The 15369-nt window shown below is 36.9% G+C and overlaps 1 long non-coding RNA gene across 1 annotated transcript; it reads left to right on the top strand.

Moving 5' to 3' along the window:
- The first annotated feature begins 1640 nt into the window (after nt 1–1640).
- Nucleotides 1641–2054, top strand: LOC122049123. Its single transcript, XR_006130840.1, has 3 exons — nt 1641–1674; nt 1765–1863; nt 1948–2054. It is a non-coding gene; the product is annotated as an uncharacterized LOC122049123 (long non-coding RNA).
- The last annotated feature ends 13315 nt before the right edge of the window (nt 2055–15369 follow it).

Here is a 15369-nt window from a genome sequence, read left to right as displayed (position 1 = left end):
TTCAAATCTTCTGGGATGAATGATGTGTTGACCACTGTCTTAGGAAATCCAGAACACTATGGACGGGTTAGAGGCATGGGAGGATGTGTAAAACCCCAACTCTACTTTAAAACTGCAAGAAAGAAAAGGGAATCAGTCCCAAAGGATTCGATCGATAACTTCAAAGAGCAATCAGAGGAGAATAAGAGCTTGAAGGCTGAAGTAGAGAAATTAAAGGCTCAACTTGCTCAGGTCATTGATAATCAAACTTGTGAGGTTGTGATATCAAACAAGTCCTCAAACATGAACGACCCAAAATGGAGAGATGATGTGGAGGTTTATGAATGTGGCACTTCAAACTTGGAGGTTCTATAATTCTTAATTTATGTCAAAGTTATTTTTCTTTCAAATTCAGATATTTATATACAATTTCTTATTGTTCTTAAAGGGGAAAAAAATGTAACTTGGTTGTCAAGCAACGTGAAAATGTGGTGGCATATGGTACAATACTATCAGAAGGAGGCCCAAATATACTGATTCATCATGTTCCACTTGGGGAAGGGAATTTCAAGGTATCTATTGATGTTGTCTTAGATGAAGAAGCAGAGCTTCCAATCCCAATTCAGTCTGGACCAACAATCGTCAATGATGCTATTGGAACAATTATTGCTTGGCCTAAAGAGTTAGTAATTTTACCAACGAAGAAGGTACTTTCAATTTTCTTGAAAAGTTAGTATTGGAAAAAACCATAATCATTTGAATACTCATTTGAATATTTTAACATATTGCAGAAGAATTTACAACATCAATCATTTGCTCCTTCGGATGTTCATGGTGATCAGGACAAGTACAAGGAAATTGAGAAAACTTTACCGATGGCATGCAAGTATATCTACTTGTATGTTATCAGATTGATGCCTAAAGATGGGAGCATACACATAGAATTTGATGAAGCTATGTTTGGGCGTCCTAAAAGTGTATGGTTGCTAAAAGAAGATATCTTACGCTTTATGGAGATGAAAGAGATAGGTGCCAGACACATTTTGGTTTACATGGGGTATGTTATGTGTTAAATACAATATTTGTTCACATGCTTTGCTTTGTTCACAATATTTGTTCACATGCTTTTGCTTTGGTTTACATGGGGTATATTTAGATTTTTCATTACTTTGCCATTACCTTGCAATTAATACCTTGCAGTTACCTTTACAAATACATGAAGAAAGAAAATAGAGCTGAGTATGTGTCATTTGTGGATCCTGGTCACATACCTACATGCGGTGTGGGTGAAGAAGGTAGTAAATTATCACAACATATTGCTGCTCAGTTGGGAGCATCGAACAGAGATAGCATATGTTTCATCCCATATAACACTGGGTAAGATTTTAATTATTTATTTTTTCCTACTACATGCTAGTCAATGCTATATTTTTTTTGTGCAGGTACCATTGGATCTTGACTATAATTAATGAAGATAAGAATATGATATATTTATTGGACTCTTTGAGTAACAGGAACCGAGATCATGCTTGGCAAACTATTGTGACCAAGTAAGTCATAACTTATGCTAATTTTGAATGCATTCAATTCATTATAGGTTGAAAAACTAATTTTCTATTTTTACAATGTAGTGGGGTCAAGATATACAATGCATCAAGGGGTATTTCAAAAGGACTAGGTTTTAAACAATTGACAGTATGTATTGTGACTATGTATTTAGACATCAATTAATAATTCTTATTATTTGGATTGTGACTTCTTGCATTACATTTTCAATTTCATTAGGGTAATCTTAAACAAAATGGTGGTGTTGAATGTGGATATTGTGTGATGCGGTACATGAAAGAGATAGTCTTAGATGAATATCCACAATTGGAGAGAAAGGTGAATTCCTTCTTTATGAAATATTTTCTTTATAAAATATTAAGTTATTTTTCATTGATCCTCAAATTTTTGTTAATGATTCAGTTTGCAGCATCAAAAAATAAACAGTATTACAATCAATCTCAGTATGATGAAGTCAGAAGTGAATGGAGCGAATTTGTCTATTTCTATGTGGGTGCCTAAGTGCAGGCTATGATATAAAGTTTAGATTATATTTAGAGATTTATGGATACAAAAGTTTTTGGGTTATGCTTAAACATTTCTTTTATGAATACACTTTTGAATTGTATTTGACAGATATTTGTGATATATTTGTTCAATTTTGGTGATGAAAATTATTGTGTTATAGAAAAATATTATGATATACACTTTTATCAATTAAATTTGTATTGTAGTAAAATATAGTCAACTACTTCGATACTATAAATAAAAATGATGACATAATACAATACATAAGACTTCGGTATATTTAAATATTGTCGTAATTAAAGAAACTATTTACTTTGTCACTGATTAAAATTGTTGAAGTCGTTCGTATGTATTACTGCATTAACGTAATTTGTTGAAGTGTAGTAAAATATGCTTTCCTACTTCCATACTACGATGAAGTATTACAATAACAATTACTTCGATCAAGCAAAAATATGCAGAAGTAATATTACTATTTACTACACCATAATATAAACAATTGTGAAGTCATAACTTCTTTAAACTTCGTTAGACAATATTACCTCTGCAGTAATATATCATCAACTACTTCAGTAATTTTACTGGTCTTGATGAAGTAATAAAGGTTTTTTACTTCGAAACCGGTCCGATTTTGAACCAGTTTTGAACCGGTGATAGACTTCGGTAATCATGTGCCGAAGTAAAAAAATAACCCTTTTACTTCACGTGCGTCTACTTCGGTAAATATCTACCTATTACTTCGGATAATATCGGAAGTCTATTATCAATTTTCACATAGTGTTTCCTTGGTTACCATGAACAACCTTGTTATAAGGATTCGGAGTTAGCTTATTTTGCTACCTTAACTAGCATTCCAGTGTTTGGTTTCTTTGCATCTCAGTTGCTTAGTTTCCTTTGCATTTCAACATGCAATTCAGTTTTAGAATTTCAAAACTTTGCTTTAAGCAGGAAAGTTTCTTAAATAAGCATGAGTAGTTCCTTATCCAAGAACAACCCCCTGGAGCTTGTTGCAATCCGGATTTTAATGGCTTTGTTTCCATGCTTCATATTTTCTGTACAGCTAGTGTATCATTGTTTTCTTACAGCATTAGGATAGCTTGAAGTTTAAAGGGCAGTAAGTGTTTCATTGTTTCCTTGGTTCAGATTTTCATAGCATTTTCCTTGCTACTCAAAGGGCAAGAACATCCCTTTATTTAGTTAGAATGAGTTTAGCATTTTCCTTTCTACTCAAAAAGGCAAGAACAACCTTTATTTAAAGTATGTAGTGTTAGTTTCTTGGTTTTCTTGAACATGAACTGCTATTAAGTTTATCTTGTAGTTGATTGGCTTTGCTTTATTTTTATGGCATGCTCAGTTAGTTGCAATTATCTACTTGTTAGATATACTTATAGTGTTCTAGGAAGCTCTATTAAGGGATCATGAGAAGTTATGAGTAGAGAAAAGACCAAAGTCTAGTTAGAAAAAATAACAAGAAATTTAAAGTAAGAGGCTAGTACCCGTCTTCCGAGGTTGTCGTTAAACAAATCCAGGTGACCAATTCCGAGGTCTTGGCCCTAGTAAGACCGAGGTCTTTACTCTCGTAGGACTGGAGGCTCGCTACCTCAGTCTCTATTAGAGAGCGCGCATTTGGTACTAAGCCTGGGCCCAAGAAAGAGAAGAAGAAAGTTAAATATTAATTTCATGTATAAGGCTATAAGTAAATGAAACAAGTATCACCTATGTTTAGAACTAGCAAAGTTTAGCTCTTATAATTCTAAGCATACAGTAATGGTTTTCATTTGCTTTCCTTATGAGTTTATTGAGCATGATTAGCTTTCTTTCCAGCATGCAGATTTATTCTTGTATATCATGAGTATGCAGATTATTTTACTACTTTGCTATTAGATGAGCAAGTGTAGCTTTTCTTATTAGCATTTCAGTTTTAGTATCCTTTGTATCTTATGCACTTTTGAGTTTTTGTGAGATTGTTTAGTACTTATTAAGCGTTTCGCTTATAGATTTATTTTCCTCCTACTGCGGATAAAGGAAAAGCTAAAGTATAAAGAGGAAGGAGAAAAGGAGGATGCGTGATGGATGTGTGTGATGTTGAACTATGGAAGCCTCGGGACTTGGCTAAGAAGTTGTTTAGAGTCCTTCTTTAATGTTATTAGAGAAGTTGAGATTGTTAAAGAGTTGTTTCCTTTTTCTTATGTTGCTAATTGAGTCTATTCCGCATTATTAGTTTGGTTGTATCCCACTGTGGGAGCTTTATTCATTTGCTATTGTTAGAATAATTTTTTTTAAGTTGTTGTGTCTTATTACTGCGTGGTTGTGAAGTATATATACCAGCCGCATGTGGCTGATGGTTTATTTTGCATGTATTGATGATTATTATCACCGGTACAGGGGAGACTCTGCCAAAATTTTTCAGTAGGAACTTCTCTGGGGCCGTGATAAATTTAAGTGTTGCTAATAATAGCATAAGTAACACTAGTAAGTAGACTAATAGATAAGTAACGGTCGCCCTTAGAGATTAGTAGTATAGATAAGAAGGGTGGTCATTACAGTTGATATCAGAGCAGTTCCCATTCTCCAGCATCACACACACATCAACATCAGCCTTGACGTCTTCAAGTTAGAAGGTATTTAAGTTTTTCCTTTTATGTTTTCTTTATTATTTGCAGTAGATAGTAATTGCTTATATATATGCGCTTTAGTAAGATAGAAGTTTTGTGTTCTTTATTCATACATATGTTTGTTTAGAAAGGATAGAGAAGATATCAAGTCTTTTTCCTTGCATAATTAGATGGCAAGAAGAGGGCGTCCCCGTACTGCTCGTACTGAGGATCAGGTTCAGGAGAACGAAGGCCCAGGCTCAACTGAGCCCAATCTCTCTGAAGTTGTTGCTCAACTCCAGAAACAAGTAGCAGAGCAGCAGCAAGTAATTGCCAATCTGATGGCCAATCAGCAGCCAGTTCCTCCCACTCCTACAACCATCAATGTGGAGACTCCAGTGGTGACTGAAGTTCCACCAGCCGCCCTGGAAGTCACCATAACACCTAGAAGACAAGAAGCATACCTGATATAGTAGCTGAAGCTGAAGCCAGAAAGTTTCTCAGGCACGACTGAGCCCTGGGATGCTCAGGCTTGGTTCAAGACACTGGAGAGCACCATAGAGCTTCTTGACTGGCCAGAAGTCGAGAAGGTCAAGTGTGCCTCTTTCTGCCTATCAGGAAATGCTCGTATGTGGTGAGAGAGAGAGAGAGTTAAGAGCAAGAGAGTAGTCAATCAGATGAACTGGACTGACTCCAAGATAGAGTTTCACGAAGAATTCTTCCGCCAATGGATCACCAATAAGCATTATGAAGAGTTTATAGAATTCAGAAGGTGAACCATCCTTTGAGTTCACGGGAGTACCAAAGAGGAAGACCCAGAAATTCCTCTCCTCCCTAACAGCTCACCAGATGTTAGCTAAAGGGTGTGCTAGTTTTATGACATTCATTGTGAATACAGAAGAACAAGAAAGACCCAAGCAGGAAGATGTTCGGGTAGTATGCAAGTTTCCAGAAGTATTTCCAGAAGAGCTACCTGGACTGCCTCCCAACAGAGAAGTGGAGTTTGAGATTGAATTGGTTCATGGTACTGGTCCAATTTCAAAAGCTCTGTATCGCATGTCTCCAACAGAGTTGAAAGAGTTGCAAGAGCAACTTCAGGAGCTGCTTGACAAGGGTTTCATCCGCTCTAGTCATTCACCCCGGGGAGCTCCAGTGTTGTTCGTTAAGGAGAAAGACAAACCTATGTGGATGTGCATGGATTTTAGAACGCTGAACAGAGAAACACTTAAGGACAAGTACCCTCTTCACAGAATAGATGATCTATTTGATCAGCTAAAGAGGGCAACAGTGTTCTCTAAAAATAAACCTGTGCTCTGGGTACCATCAGTTGGAAGTGAAAGGAAATGATACACCTAGAACAGTTTCCAGGACCAGATATGGACACTACAAATTTGTAGTCATGCCTTTTGGTGTGACTAATGCACCTGCAGTCTTCATGGACTTGATGAACAGAGTATTCATAGAATACCCTGACAAATTTGTCATCGTGTTAATCGACGACATTCTAGTCTATTCCAGAACCCCAGAGGAGTAGGACACGCACTTAAGAATATTCCTACAGACTCTACAGCAGAAGCAGCTTTATGCCAAATTCTTGAAGTGCGAGTTCTGGTTAAATCAGGTGGCATTTCTAGGTCATATTATTTCTAAAGAAGGCATCCAAGTGGATCCAGCCAAAATAGAAGCGGTCAACAACTGGAGTAGACCCAAGAACGCTAGGGAGATCAGAAGCTTCCTTAGTTTAGCTGGGTACTACAGGAAATTAGTGGAGGACTTTTCCAGGATAGCTTCTCCACTAACGGCCTTAATCAGGAAGAATAAGAAGTTTGAATGGTCAGACAAATGTGAGTAAAGTTTTCAAGCATTGAAGAAGAGATTTACCAGTGCTCCTATCCTGACTGTTCCAAAGAGCGATAAGAGTTTTGACATCTACAGTGATGCTTCCAAGATGGGCCTAGGAGCTGTACTCATGCAAGATGGAAAAGTTATAGCTTATGCTTCCAGATAACTCAAAGATTATGAGAAGAACTACCCCACTCATGATCTTGAGCTGGCAGTTGTGGTCTTTGCACTGAAACTCTGCCGACATTACTTGTATGGAGTCCAGTGCAGAATCTTCACAGACCATCAGAGTTTAAAGTATTTCTTCACCCAAAAAGACTTAAACATGAGACAGCGCAAGTGGCTAGAGTTGGTCAAAAACTATGACTGTGAAATCCTCTACCACCCAGGCAAAGCTAACAAAGTGGCAGATGCACTAAGCAGAAAATCCAGTGCATCCCTGATGTCTTTGTTATCATTAGCTCTACCACTGCAGAAAGAGTTGTCAGACTTTGGTGTGGAAATTATTTATGGGAAACTCTCTGCATTGACCTTAGAGTCAACCCTGCTTGAGGATATACAGAGAAAGCAAAGTAAACATCCCAGAAGATCAAGCAAGCGATACAGAAAGAAGAAGATACAGAATTTCGAGTATCAGACAGTGGAGTTCTTTATTAGGGAAACCACTTTTGTGTTCCCGATGATGAGGAATTAAGAAGGAAGATTTTAGAGGAAGCTCATAGCACATCGTACTCCATGCATCCTGGTTCCGCTAAGATGTATCAGGACGTGAAACAGAGGTTCTGGTGGTCTGGACTCAAAAGATATGTAGCTAAATATGTCAGTACCTGCCTGACATGTCAGAGGGTCAAAGCAGAACACCAGAGACCAGGAGGAGGTCTATAGCCTCTTCCTATACCAGAGTGGAAGTGGGAAGACATATCCATGGACTTCATAACAGGTTTCCCAAGAACCACAAATGGATATGATGCGATATGGGTGATAGTGGACAGATTGACCAAGTCTGCTCATTTTCTAGCCATCAAGGTGTAATACCCACGAAATTATAAGATAAGTATATGGGTGTTATTTTCTTTAGAGCATAAAAGTATGAGGAATCAAAAAGGAATAATAGAAATAAAAAGAGAGAGAGGTGAAGGTTTGAACCTTGAACCTCCCACAAATAATAGAGATAAATTGATGTATGATAACCACTAGAATAATGAATAATATATGGATAGAAAGGAATGAAAATTGTAGTTAAGGGTGAGAATAAAAAAAAAACTAAGCAAAAGAGAAAGAGAAAACCAAGTTGCTTACCTCCTCTTCCTCTTGGTTAAGAGAGGGAGCAAGAAGAAGGCAAATTGCCTTCCTCCCCTTTTCTTCTTCTCATTTTCATGGGGATCAAAGAGGGAAGGGATAGAAGAGTTAAGGGAGGGATTAATGAAGACATAATTCACTCTCATGATGAATAAATAGGATTTAGAGGAGAAAAGAGAGAAAATTTCCAATTCTTCTTCTTCCTCCTTCTTCCTCCTCTTTCCTTCTCCACCGAAACTTGGAGCTTTTCCTTCTCATTCTCAAGGGTCAAGTTAGGGTTTTCTCTCTAAGAAAACCTTATTTCCAGGAAGGAATCTCAAGGTTTACCTCTAACAAGAAGAAGAAAACAAAAAGGGAAAACTAGGAAGAGAAGTTCTTCTTCCTCCTCACAAGGGTATTATTTTTCTTAAGGAACAACAAGCGAAAAACTATGTACGTTTCCCCTCACTTGTGGTACAATAGCTTATGTATTTTCTTAGAGATTAGGTTGCCTAAAAACCTAGGATACCTTCATGGAATTTTCGGCAAAGACAAAAAAAAAAAAGAGAAGGACCTAGGAAATGTAAAGACCCAAATTTGACATGCTCAATATGTTTCTTGTAACATGTATCTTATGGTAGGGGATTTATCTAATGTTTATATGTTAGAATGTTTGGTTAGAACTTAGAGTCATGTCCCTAGACTCTCGGCCAAGCATGAATAAAGGAAATAGGTAAGTTAAGACTTAAACCAAGTATGCTCCTTTTTGTTTTATGATATGTACCTTATGATGAGAGAGTTGTTAACATGATATGCTCATGCCTATATGTTGATTGAACTTTATGCCATGCTCATAAACATTCGGCCATGGTAGGTTAAAGGGCCTAGGAAATTTTAAAACCTAAACTAAGCATGCCATGATCTTTCTTAAGATAAGATATGAAGTTGATATGTTATGCTCATGTTTATATGTTGGGATGAACTTTATTCCATGCTCATAAGCATTCGGCCATGATAGGATTAGGGGCCTAGAAAATTGTTAAACCTAAACTAATCATGCCATGATCCTCCTTAAGACAAGATATGAAATTAATATGATATGCTCATGTCTGTAGTGTGGTTAGAACTTGTCTTCATGCTCCATGAACTTTCGGCCACAACAATTCTATAAGCCTAGGAAACCTAGAACTTGAACTAAACATGCTCATGATGTTCTTGGTAATAAATACTATGAAAATGGTTTAGGGTTTCCATGCTTTTATGCCACATGAAACCTAGTTTCATGGTTCACAAGTTTCGGCCATGGTAAGTTAATAAGCTTAGGACACCTAGAACCTAAACTAAACATGCTTATGTTGTTCCTCATGATGTATGATATGATTTTTGGTTTAGAGTTCACATGCTTGTATATTGATTTTCTAGCAAATATGATGCTTGATGATATTCGGCCATAACAAGTTTATAGACTTAGAAAACCTAGAACCTAAACTAAACATGCTTATGTTGTTTCTCATGATGTATGATATGATTTTTGGTTTAGAGTTCACATGCTTGTTTATTGATTTTCTAGCAAATATGATGCTTGATGTTATTCGGCCATAACAAGTTTATAGACTTAGAAAACCTAGAACCTAAACTAAACATGCTTATGCTGTTTCTCATGAGGTATGATATGATTTTTGGTTTAGAGTTCACATGCTTGTATATTGATTTCCTAGCAAATATGATGCTTGATGACATTCGGCCATAACAAGTTTATAGCCTTAGAAAACCTAGAACCTAAACTAAACATGCTCATGATGCTCTTTATGATACTTGATATGATAATGGTTTAGGGTTCACATGCTTGTATGTTGATTGTTAACCTAATTTACAACCATGTGTTTCGGCCACTATATGATACTAGGGTGGAGACCTAATTATGATTTCCATGTGCCTCACATGCAATGTTTCATGATGTGATAAGAGCTTGCTATGCTTCTATGTTTATTTATGTATGCTTATGATCTATGCATGTTGATAACCCTTATGTTGTGCTGTGTGCCCAAATTATGCATGCTATTTTTGATGAGCTGTGTGCCCAAATTATGCATGCTTTTATGATGAGCTGTGTGCCCAAACTATGCATGTATTTATGATGTGCTGTGTGCCCAAATTATGCATGCTATTATGATGAGCTGTGTGCCCAAATTTTGTATGATATGATACGTTAAGAAATATGATATGCATGAAATAATAAGAACCATGATATGTATGACATGCTACTTTACTTTATATGGCTTGTACCAAGGGTGGGCTCCATAAGCGCCCCGGGGTCGATGGACTAAGAAACGGGCCTCGTTAGGGATGGACTCCTAAGTGCCCCTAGGTCGATGGACTAAGAAACGAGCCTAGTAAGTATGCCTTGTAGGGTTCAAGACTTGCTACCTTGGACCTACATAGGACGCGCGCATTTATGTATGTGGTACAAGCCGGGGCCCTAATCATGTTGAGATTATGTTTAAGTATGTATGTAATAAGTTTTCAAAAGACATGTTGCATATATTTTTCATGATACATGTTTTTGAAAGTCATCTCGCATAATACTTATGACTATGTTATGATTATGCCATGATACTTATGATTATGTTATGTTATGCTAGGATGCACTTTATGATTATGCCATGATATGCCATGATACTTATGATTATGTTATGTTATGCTAGGATGCACTTTATGATTTTGCCATGATATGCCATGATACTTATGATTATGATTATGTTATGTTATGCTAGGACGCACTTTATGATTTTGTCATGATATGCCATGATACCTTACAATTATGTTACGATATGATGCTTCTATACATGATATGATGAGTTGTCTTTATGCTTAATGCCTTATGAATATGCTATGCTTTACGGTTTTGGTGAGTAAGAAGGATCTTACTGAGCCTTGTGTGCTCATAGCTTACTTTCCTTGTTGTTAGGATGTATACTAAAAGCCTATCTTTTGGTATAAACATTTATCTAGAAATAAGAATCACATTGGTCAAATGTCTACATTTATGATAAATGTAATTGTTCAATTAATTTATATTGTAGATAACATGGTGTGTGGTGTCACACACAGAAGATCATGTATCGGTTCCTTATAAATTATAAACAGTAGCTCACGACCAAGATGGAAAGGAACAAACCATTGGAAGGTCGTAGTGTAATTAGGTGTTAGTTTATCTTAACTATATAATTACACTAGTACACTTAGAGTGTATTGAGTAGAACCATTTGAGGTCGTTCCTTTTATACTGACTTTATGAAGGAACAAAGACCTCAGTTATTATGGAAGTGTGTACTCTTAATCCAAATATAATAACAAACACATATATTTGATATTTATTTCTTTAATTTATCAATGGGTGAGATTTAGTTCGATAAAACAATAAGCCCGATAAGTTGGGAAATGATATCACTGATAGTGTGTGTTGTTGATTATAGAAGGAAACTGTGTCCTAGTGATCTAGGTTGAGAATGTCCCCAAGAGGAGCTCATAAGGATTGTCATGTTAAACCCTGCAGGTGGACAAAGTCCGACAAGACGATGAAGTTGAGTGGTACTACTCTTGGAGTTAGATATTAATTAAGTGAGTTGTCAGTAACTTACTTAATTAGTGACATTTATTATCTTAAACACAGGGAGACTAACACACTCATAATAAGAAAGAGCCCAAAATGTAATTTGGGATTGGTGCGGTAGTTCAATAATAGTTCTCTAGTGGAATGAAATTATTATTGATAAAATTAAGTTGTGTGTTCGGGGCGAACACGGGATGCTTAATTTTATCGGGAGACCAAAACCAATTTCTCCTCTCGGTCCCTATCGTAGCCTCTTAATTATAGAGTACTATACCAACCTATACCCACCTTCTTACCCATCCCATAGGGGCCGGCCAAGCTAGCTTGGAGACCAAGCTAGGGCCGGCCAAAGTTTGGTTCATGGGTGCTTCAAGGTGGCCGGCCCAAGCTTGGGTTCAAGCTTGGTGTGGCCAGCCCAAATTAAAATAAAAGGATTTTTATTTTTTAAAAATTTTCTTATGTGGATAACATGATTTAAAAGAGAGTTTAAAAATTTAAATCTTTTCCTTTATAAGATTCTACAAAAGATTAAGAGAAGAGCTAAATCTCTTTCCTTATTTGTAGATTAAAAGGTTGATTTTAATTTTGGTAAAAACTTTCCTTTTAACCATGTTCATGATTTAAAAGAAAGTTTAAAAAATTAATAATTCTCTTTTATTAGTTTCTACAAAAGATTAAGAAAAGATTTAATATCTTTCCTTATTTGTAGATTAAAAGTGATTTTAATTTTTAGAGATAACTTTCTTTTTATCCACATGTTAAAAGAAAGATTTTAATTTATAAAATTTCCTTTTTATTAACCAATCATGAAGGGAAAAATTATTGGAGAAATTTTTTAAATTTCTGGAAGCAAATAAGGAAGTTTTAATTTGTGTTTAAAATTTTATTTGCTTGAAAATTTTATGGTGTGACCGGCCATTGTAAATTGAAAAGAAAAATTGTTTTTAATTAAATAAATTTTCCTTTTCAATGGAAAAAGAATTAAGGAAGTTTTTATTAAATTTTCCTTATTTGCCAAGACCAAGGATTATAAAAGAGGGGGTAGAGAAGGCTTCATGGTGAACAACCTCTATTATTCTCTCCCTCTTTTCCTTGGTGTTGTGGCCGGCCATCCTCTCTCCCTCTCTTCTTCTTTGTGGAGGTCGAAACCCTTCTTTGCTTGGAGCTCTTGTGATGGCCGGATACTACTTGGAGAAGAAGAAGAAGAAGGAGAGAAAGCTTGCATCCCTTGGAGCTTGGTTGGTGGAAAAAGTTCTTCATCCTTGGATTTTGGTGCTTGGCCAAGACTTGAAGGAAGAAGAAGAAGGTGCTAGGTGGTCCTCATCTCGAAAGATCGTTGCCCACACAACGTCCGAGGTTAGAAGAGGAATACGGTAGAAGATCAAGAGGTCTTTCTGAAAGGTATAACTAGTATTTTTCCTTTCCGCATCATACTAGTTATTTTTGGAAATAATACCAAATACAAGAGGAATGCGATTCTAGTATTTCGAATTTGTTTTCGATGTTGTGTTTTTTTGTTTTTTCTTTTCCTTGTGATTTGATTGTTCTTTTTGGTTGACCTAAAGTTATTTTAGGAAATTAAATATTAACTTTCCTTAAAAGGTTTTGTCTAGTCGGTGGTGGTTGCTCCCATATCCAAGAAGGCCATGTGTCTCACCACGTCAGTACTGGGAACCAATTATGGAAATTAATATTTAATGGAATTAGTAACTTAGGTGATTTGGATCGAACGTGTTAAGTTCCGCAGGAGATCCAAGTCAAAACCTAAAAGAACAAATAGATTAAATTTGGATCAAATGTGTTAAGTTTCGCAGGCGATCCAAGTTTAATTTAAAAGAACACATGGTAGCTAGGAAAAAGGTTCAGACTTTTGTACAAAATTTTTGTACAGTGAAACCATTAGGTTTTCCGAGTAGCAACCAACACTTGTACCACAGATAAAGGCAAGGAATGGATGTACTAAGGGAGCAGCAGGAGGGGCAAGAAGGATGTGTGTAGTAGTGGCTCGGCTAAAAGAGAAATACCTGCTTTTATTTAATAAGAATTATGCTTATGTCGTTATTACATAACTCCATGACATTTCATCATGCTTATTAGTATTATGGCTTAAATTCATGTTAAGCATGCTATGTGACTTTATATGATAGGTAGTTAGTGATGATGATTTGAAAAGTAAAAGAAAAGTTTTAAAAAGAAAAAAAATATACTATAAACAAGACTTCCGTTGTTTTAAGTAGAAAAGATTACTATCAAGCAAGTAAGTAAGATAAGATAAGAAGAAAAAGATAAGTAACCCCCGTCAACTTGAGCAGGAAGGGGCGGGGCGTTACACAAGGTGTCCCACTCTATAGAGCAGTTGGCACAGTTATATGTTAAGGAGGTGATCAGACTTCACAAAGTTCCTAAATCTATTGTTTCTAATAAAGATGGACGCTTCACCTCACACTATTGGGAGTGTGTTCAGAATGCACTAGGCACCAAACTCAAGTTCAGCACAGCCTTCCATCCTCAGACTGATGGACAGACAGAGCGAGTGAATTAGATCTTAGAAGATATGCTCAGAGCTTGTGCGCTAGATTTCAAGGGAAGTTAGTGCAAGTATCTGTGCTTAGCTGAATTTTCCTACAACAACAGTTATCAGACCACCATCAAGATGGCAACATATGATGAGTTGTATGGCAGGAAGTGTAGATCACCCATTTGCTGGCAAGAAGCAGGTGAAAGAAAAGAAATGAAAGTGGAACTGGGCATTCAGACAGAGCTGATAGATGAGACCACTCAGGCTATCCAGAAAATCAGACAGAGAATTGAGACTGCCCAGAGTAGATAGAAGAGTTATGCTGACACTCGCCGTAGGCCACTGGAATTCCAAGTAAGAGATCCAGTCTTTCTCAAGGTCGCTCCTATGAAGGGAGTGATGAGATTTGGCAAGAAGGGCAAATTAAGTCCTCGCTACGTAGGACCTTACCTGATCATAGAGAGGATTGGGAAAGTAGCTTACAAGCTGGACTTACCACAAGACATGTCAGCAATACATAATGTATTTCATGTCTCCATGCTAAAGAAGTGTCTCCACGACCCTAGCCAATTGATTCAGCCTCAGACAGTGCAGATCCAAGAGGATCTTAGCTACGAGAGCAGACCTACACAGATAGTGGATAGAACAGTTAAGAGACTGAGAAACAAAGAAGTGCCACTAGTGAAGGCCATCTGGCACAACCAGAAGCACGAGGAAGTCACTTGGGAGCGGGAGGACAGTATGAGACAGAAATATCCAGAACTATTCTAAGTTCGAGGATGAACTTTTTATAAGGTATGGGGGATTGTAACGACCCAATTTTCCCTATTTCAAGTTTCAAAAGTCTTTGAAAATATTTAGAAATGCTTTAGAAATATTCTAGAGATTTTTAAAAATTTTTAGAGTATTTTTATGAAATTTTTGGAGGTCGTTTGGTATTTTTACTAAACGAAAGAAGGTCCGACAAAGATAATGTTGAAGCCAAGATTCGAACCGTGGACCTCGGACCTAAACCGAGCCTTAACCGAATCCAACTAGCCAACTGTTCCGCGACCTTTTTGTGAACATATAGAGAGGAAAATTTATATAAGTAGTAGAAGTTAATAACAGGAAATAATAGGAAGAAAAGGGTTGCAGCCGAGTTTGAACCCATGAGCCGAGACTTAAGCAGAACGCAGCTAACCAAGTGTGCAAGTGGATTATGCTAATTAAGGAAAGAACGAATTGTATATAAGTAGTAGTTGGTTTAATGAAAACCCTAGTTATAAGAAGAGAATTAGGTTTTTCTTTTTCCGAAAATTTTCTCTCCTCTCCTCTCCCTGTGCGTCGGCGTTCTGTTCTCGGGCGAAAACGCAGCAGCGCGTTAGGGCTTGGTCTCCAGCACCGGCGAAAGGCTTTTTCCGGCCGGTCTTCACCCGTGCGTGACCACCTCGACGAGAGGAGCTCAGAAACACAAAGAAGCCGCCGTGATT

This window comes from Zingiber officinale, chromosome 2B (assembly GCF_018446385.1).
Source record: "Zingiber officinale cultivar Zhangliang chromosome 2B, Zo_v1.1, whole genome shotgun sequence".
Lineage (NCBI taxonomy): Eukaryota > Viridiplantae > Streptophyta > Magnoliopsida > Zingiberales > Zingiberaceae > Zingiber > Zingiber officinale.
Note: the sequence above shows the minus strand (reverse complement) of the source record. Positions and strands in the feature narration are given on the sequence as shown.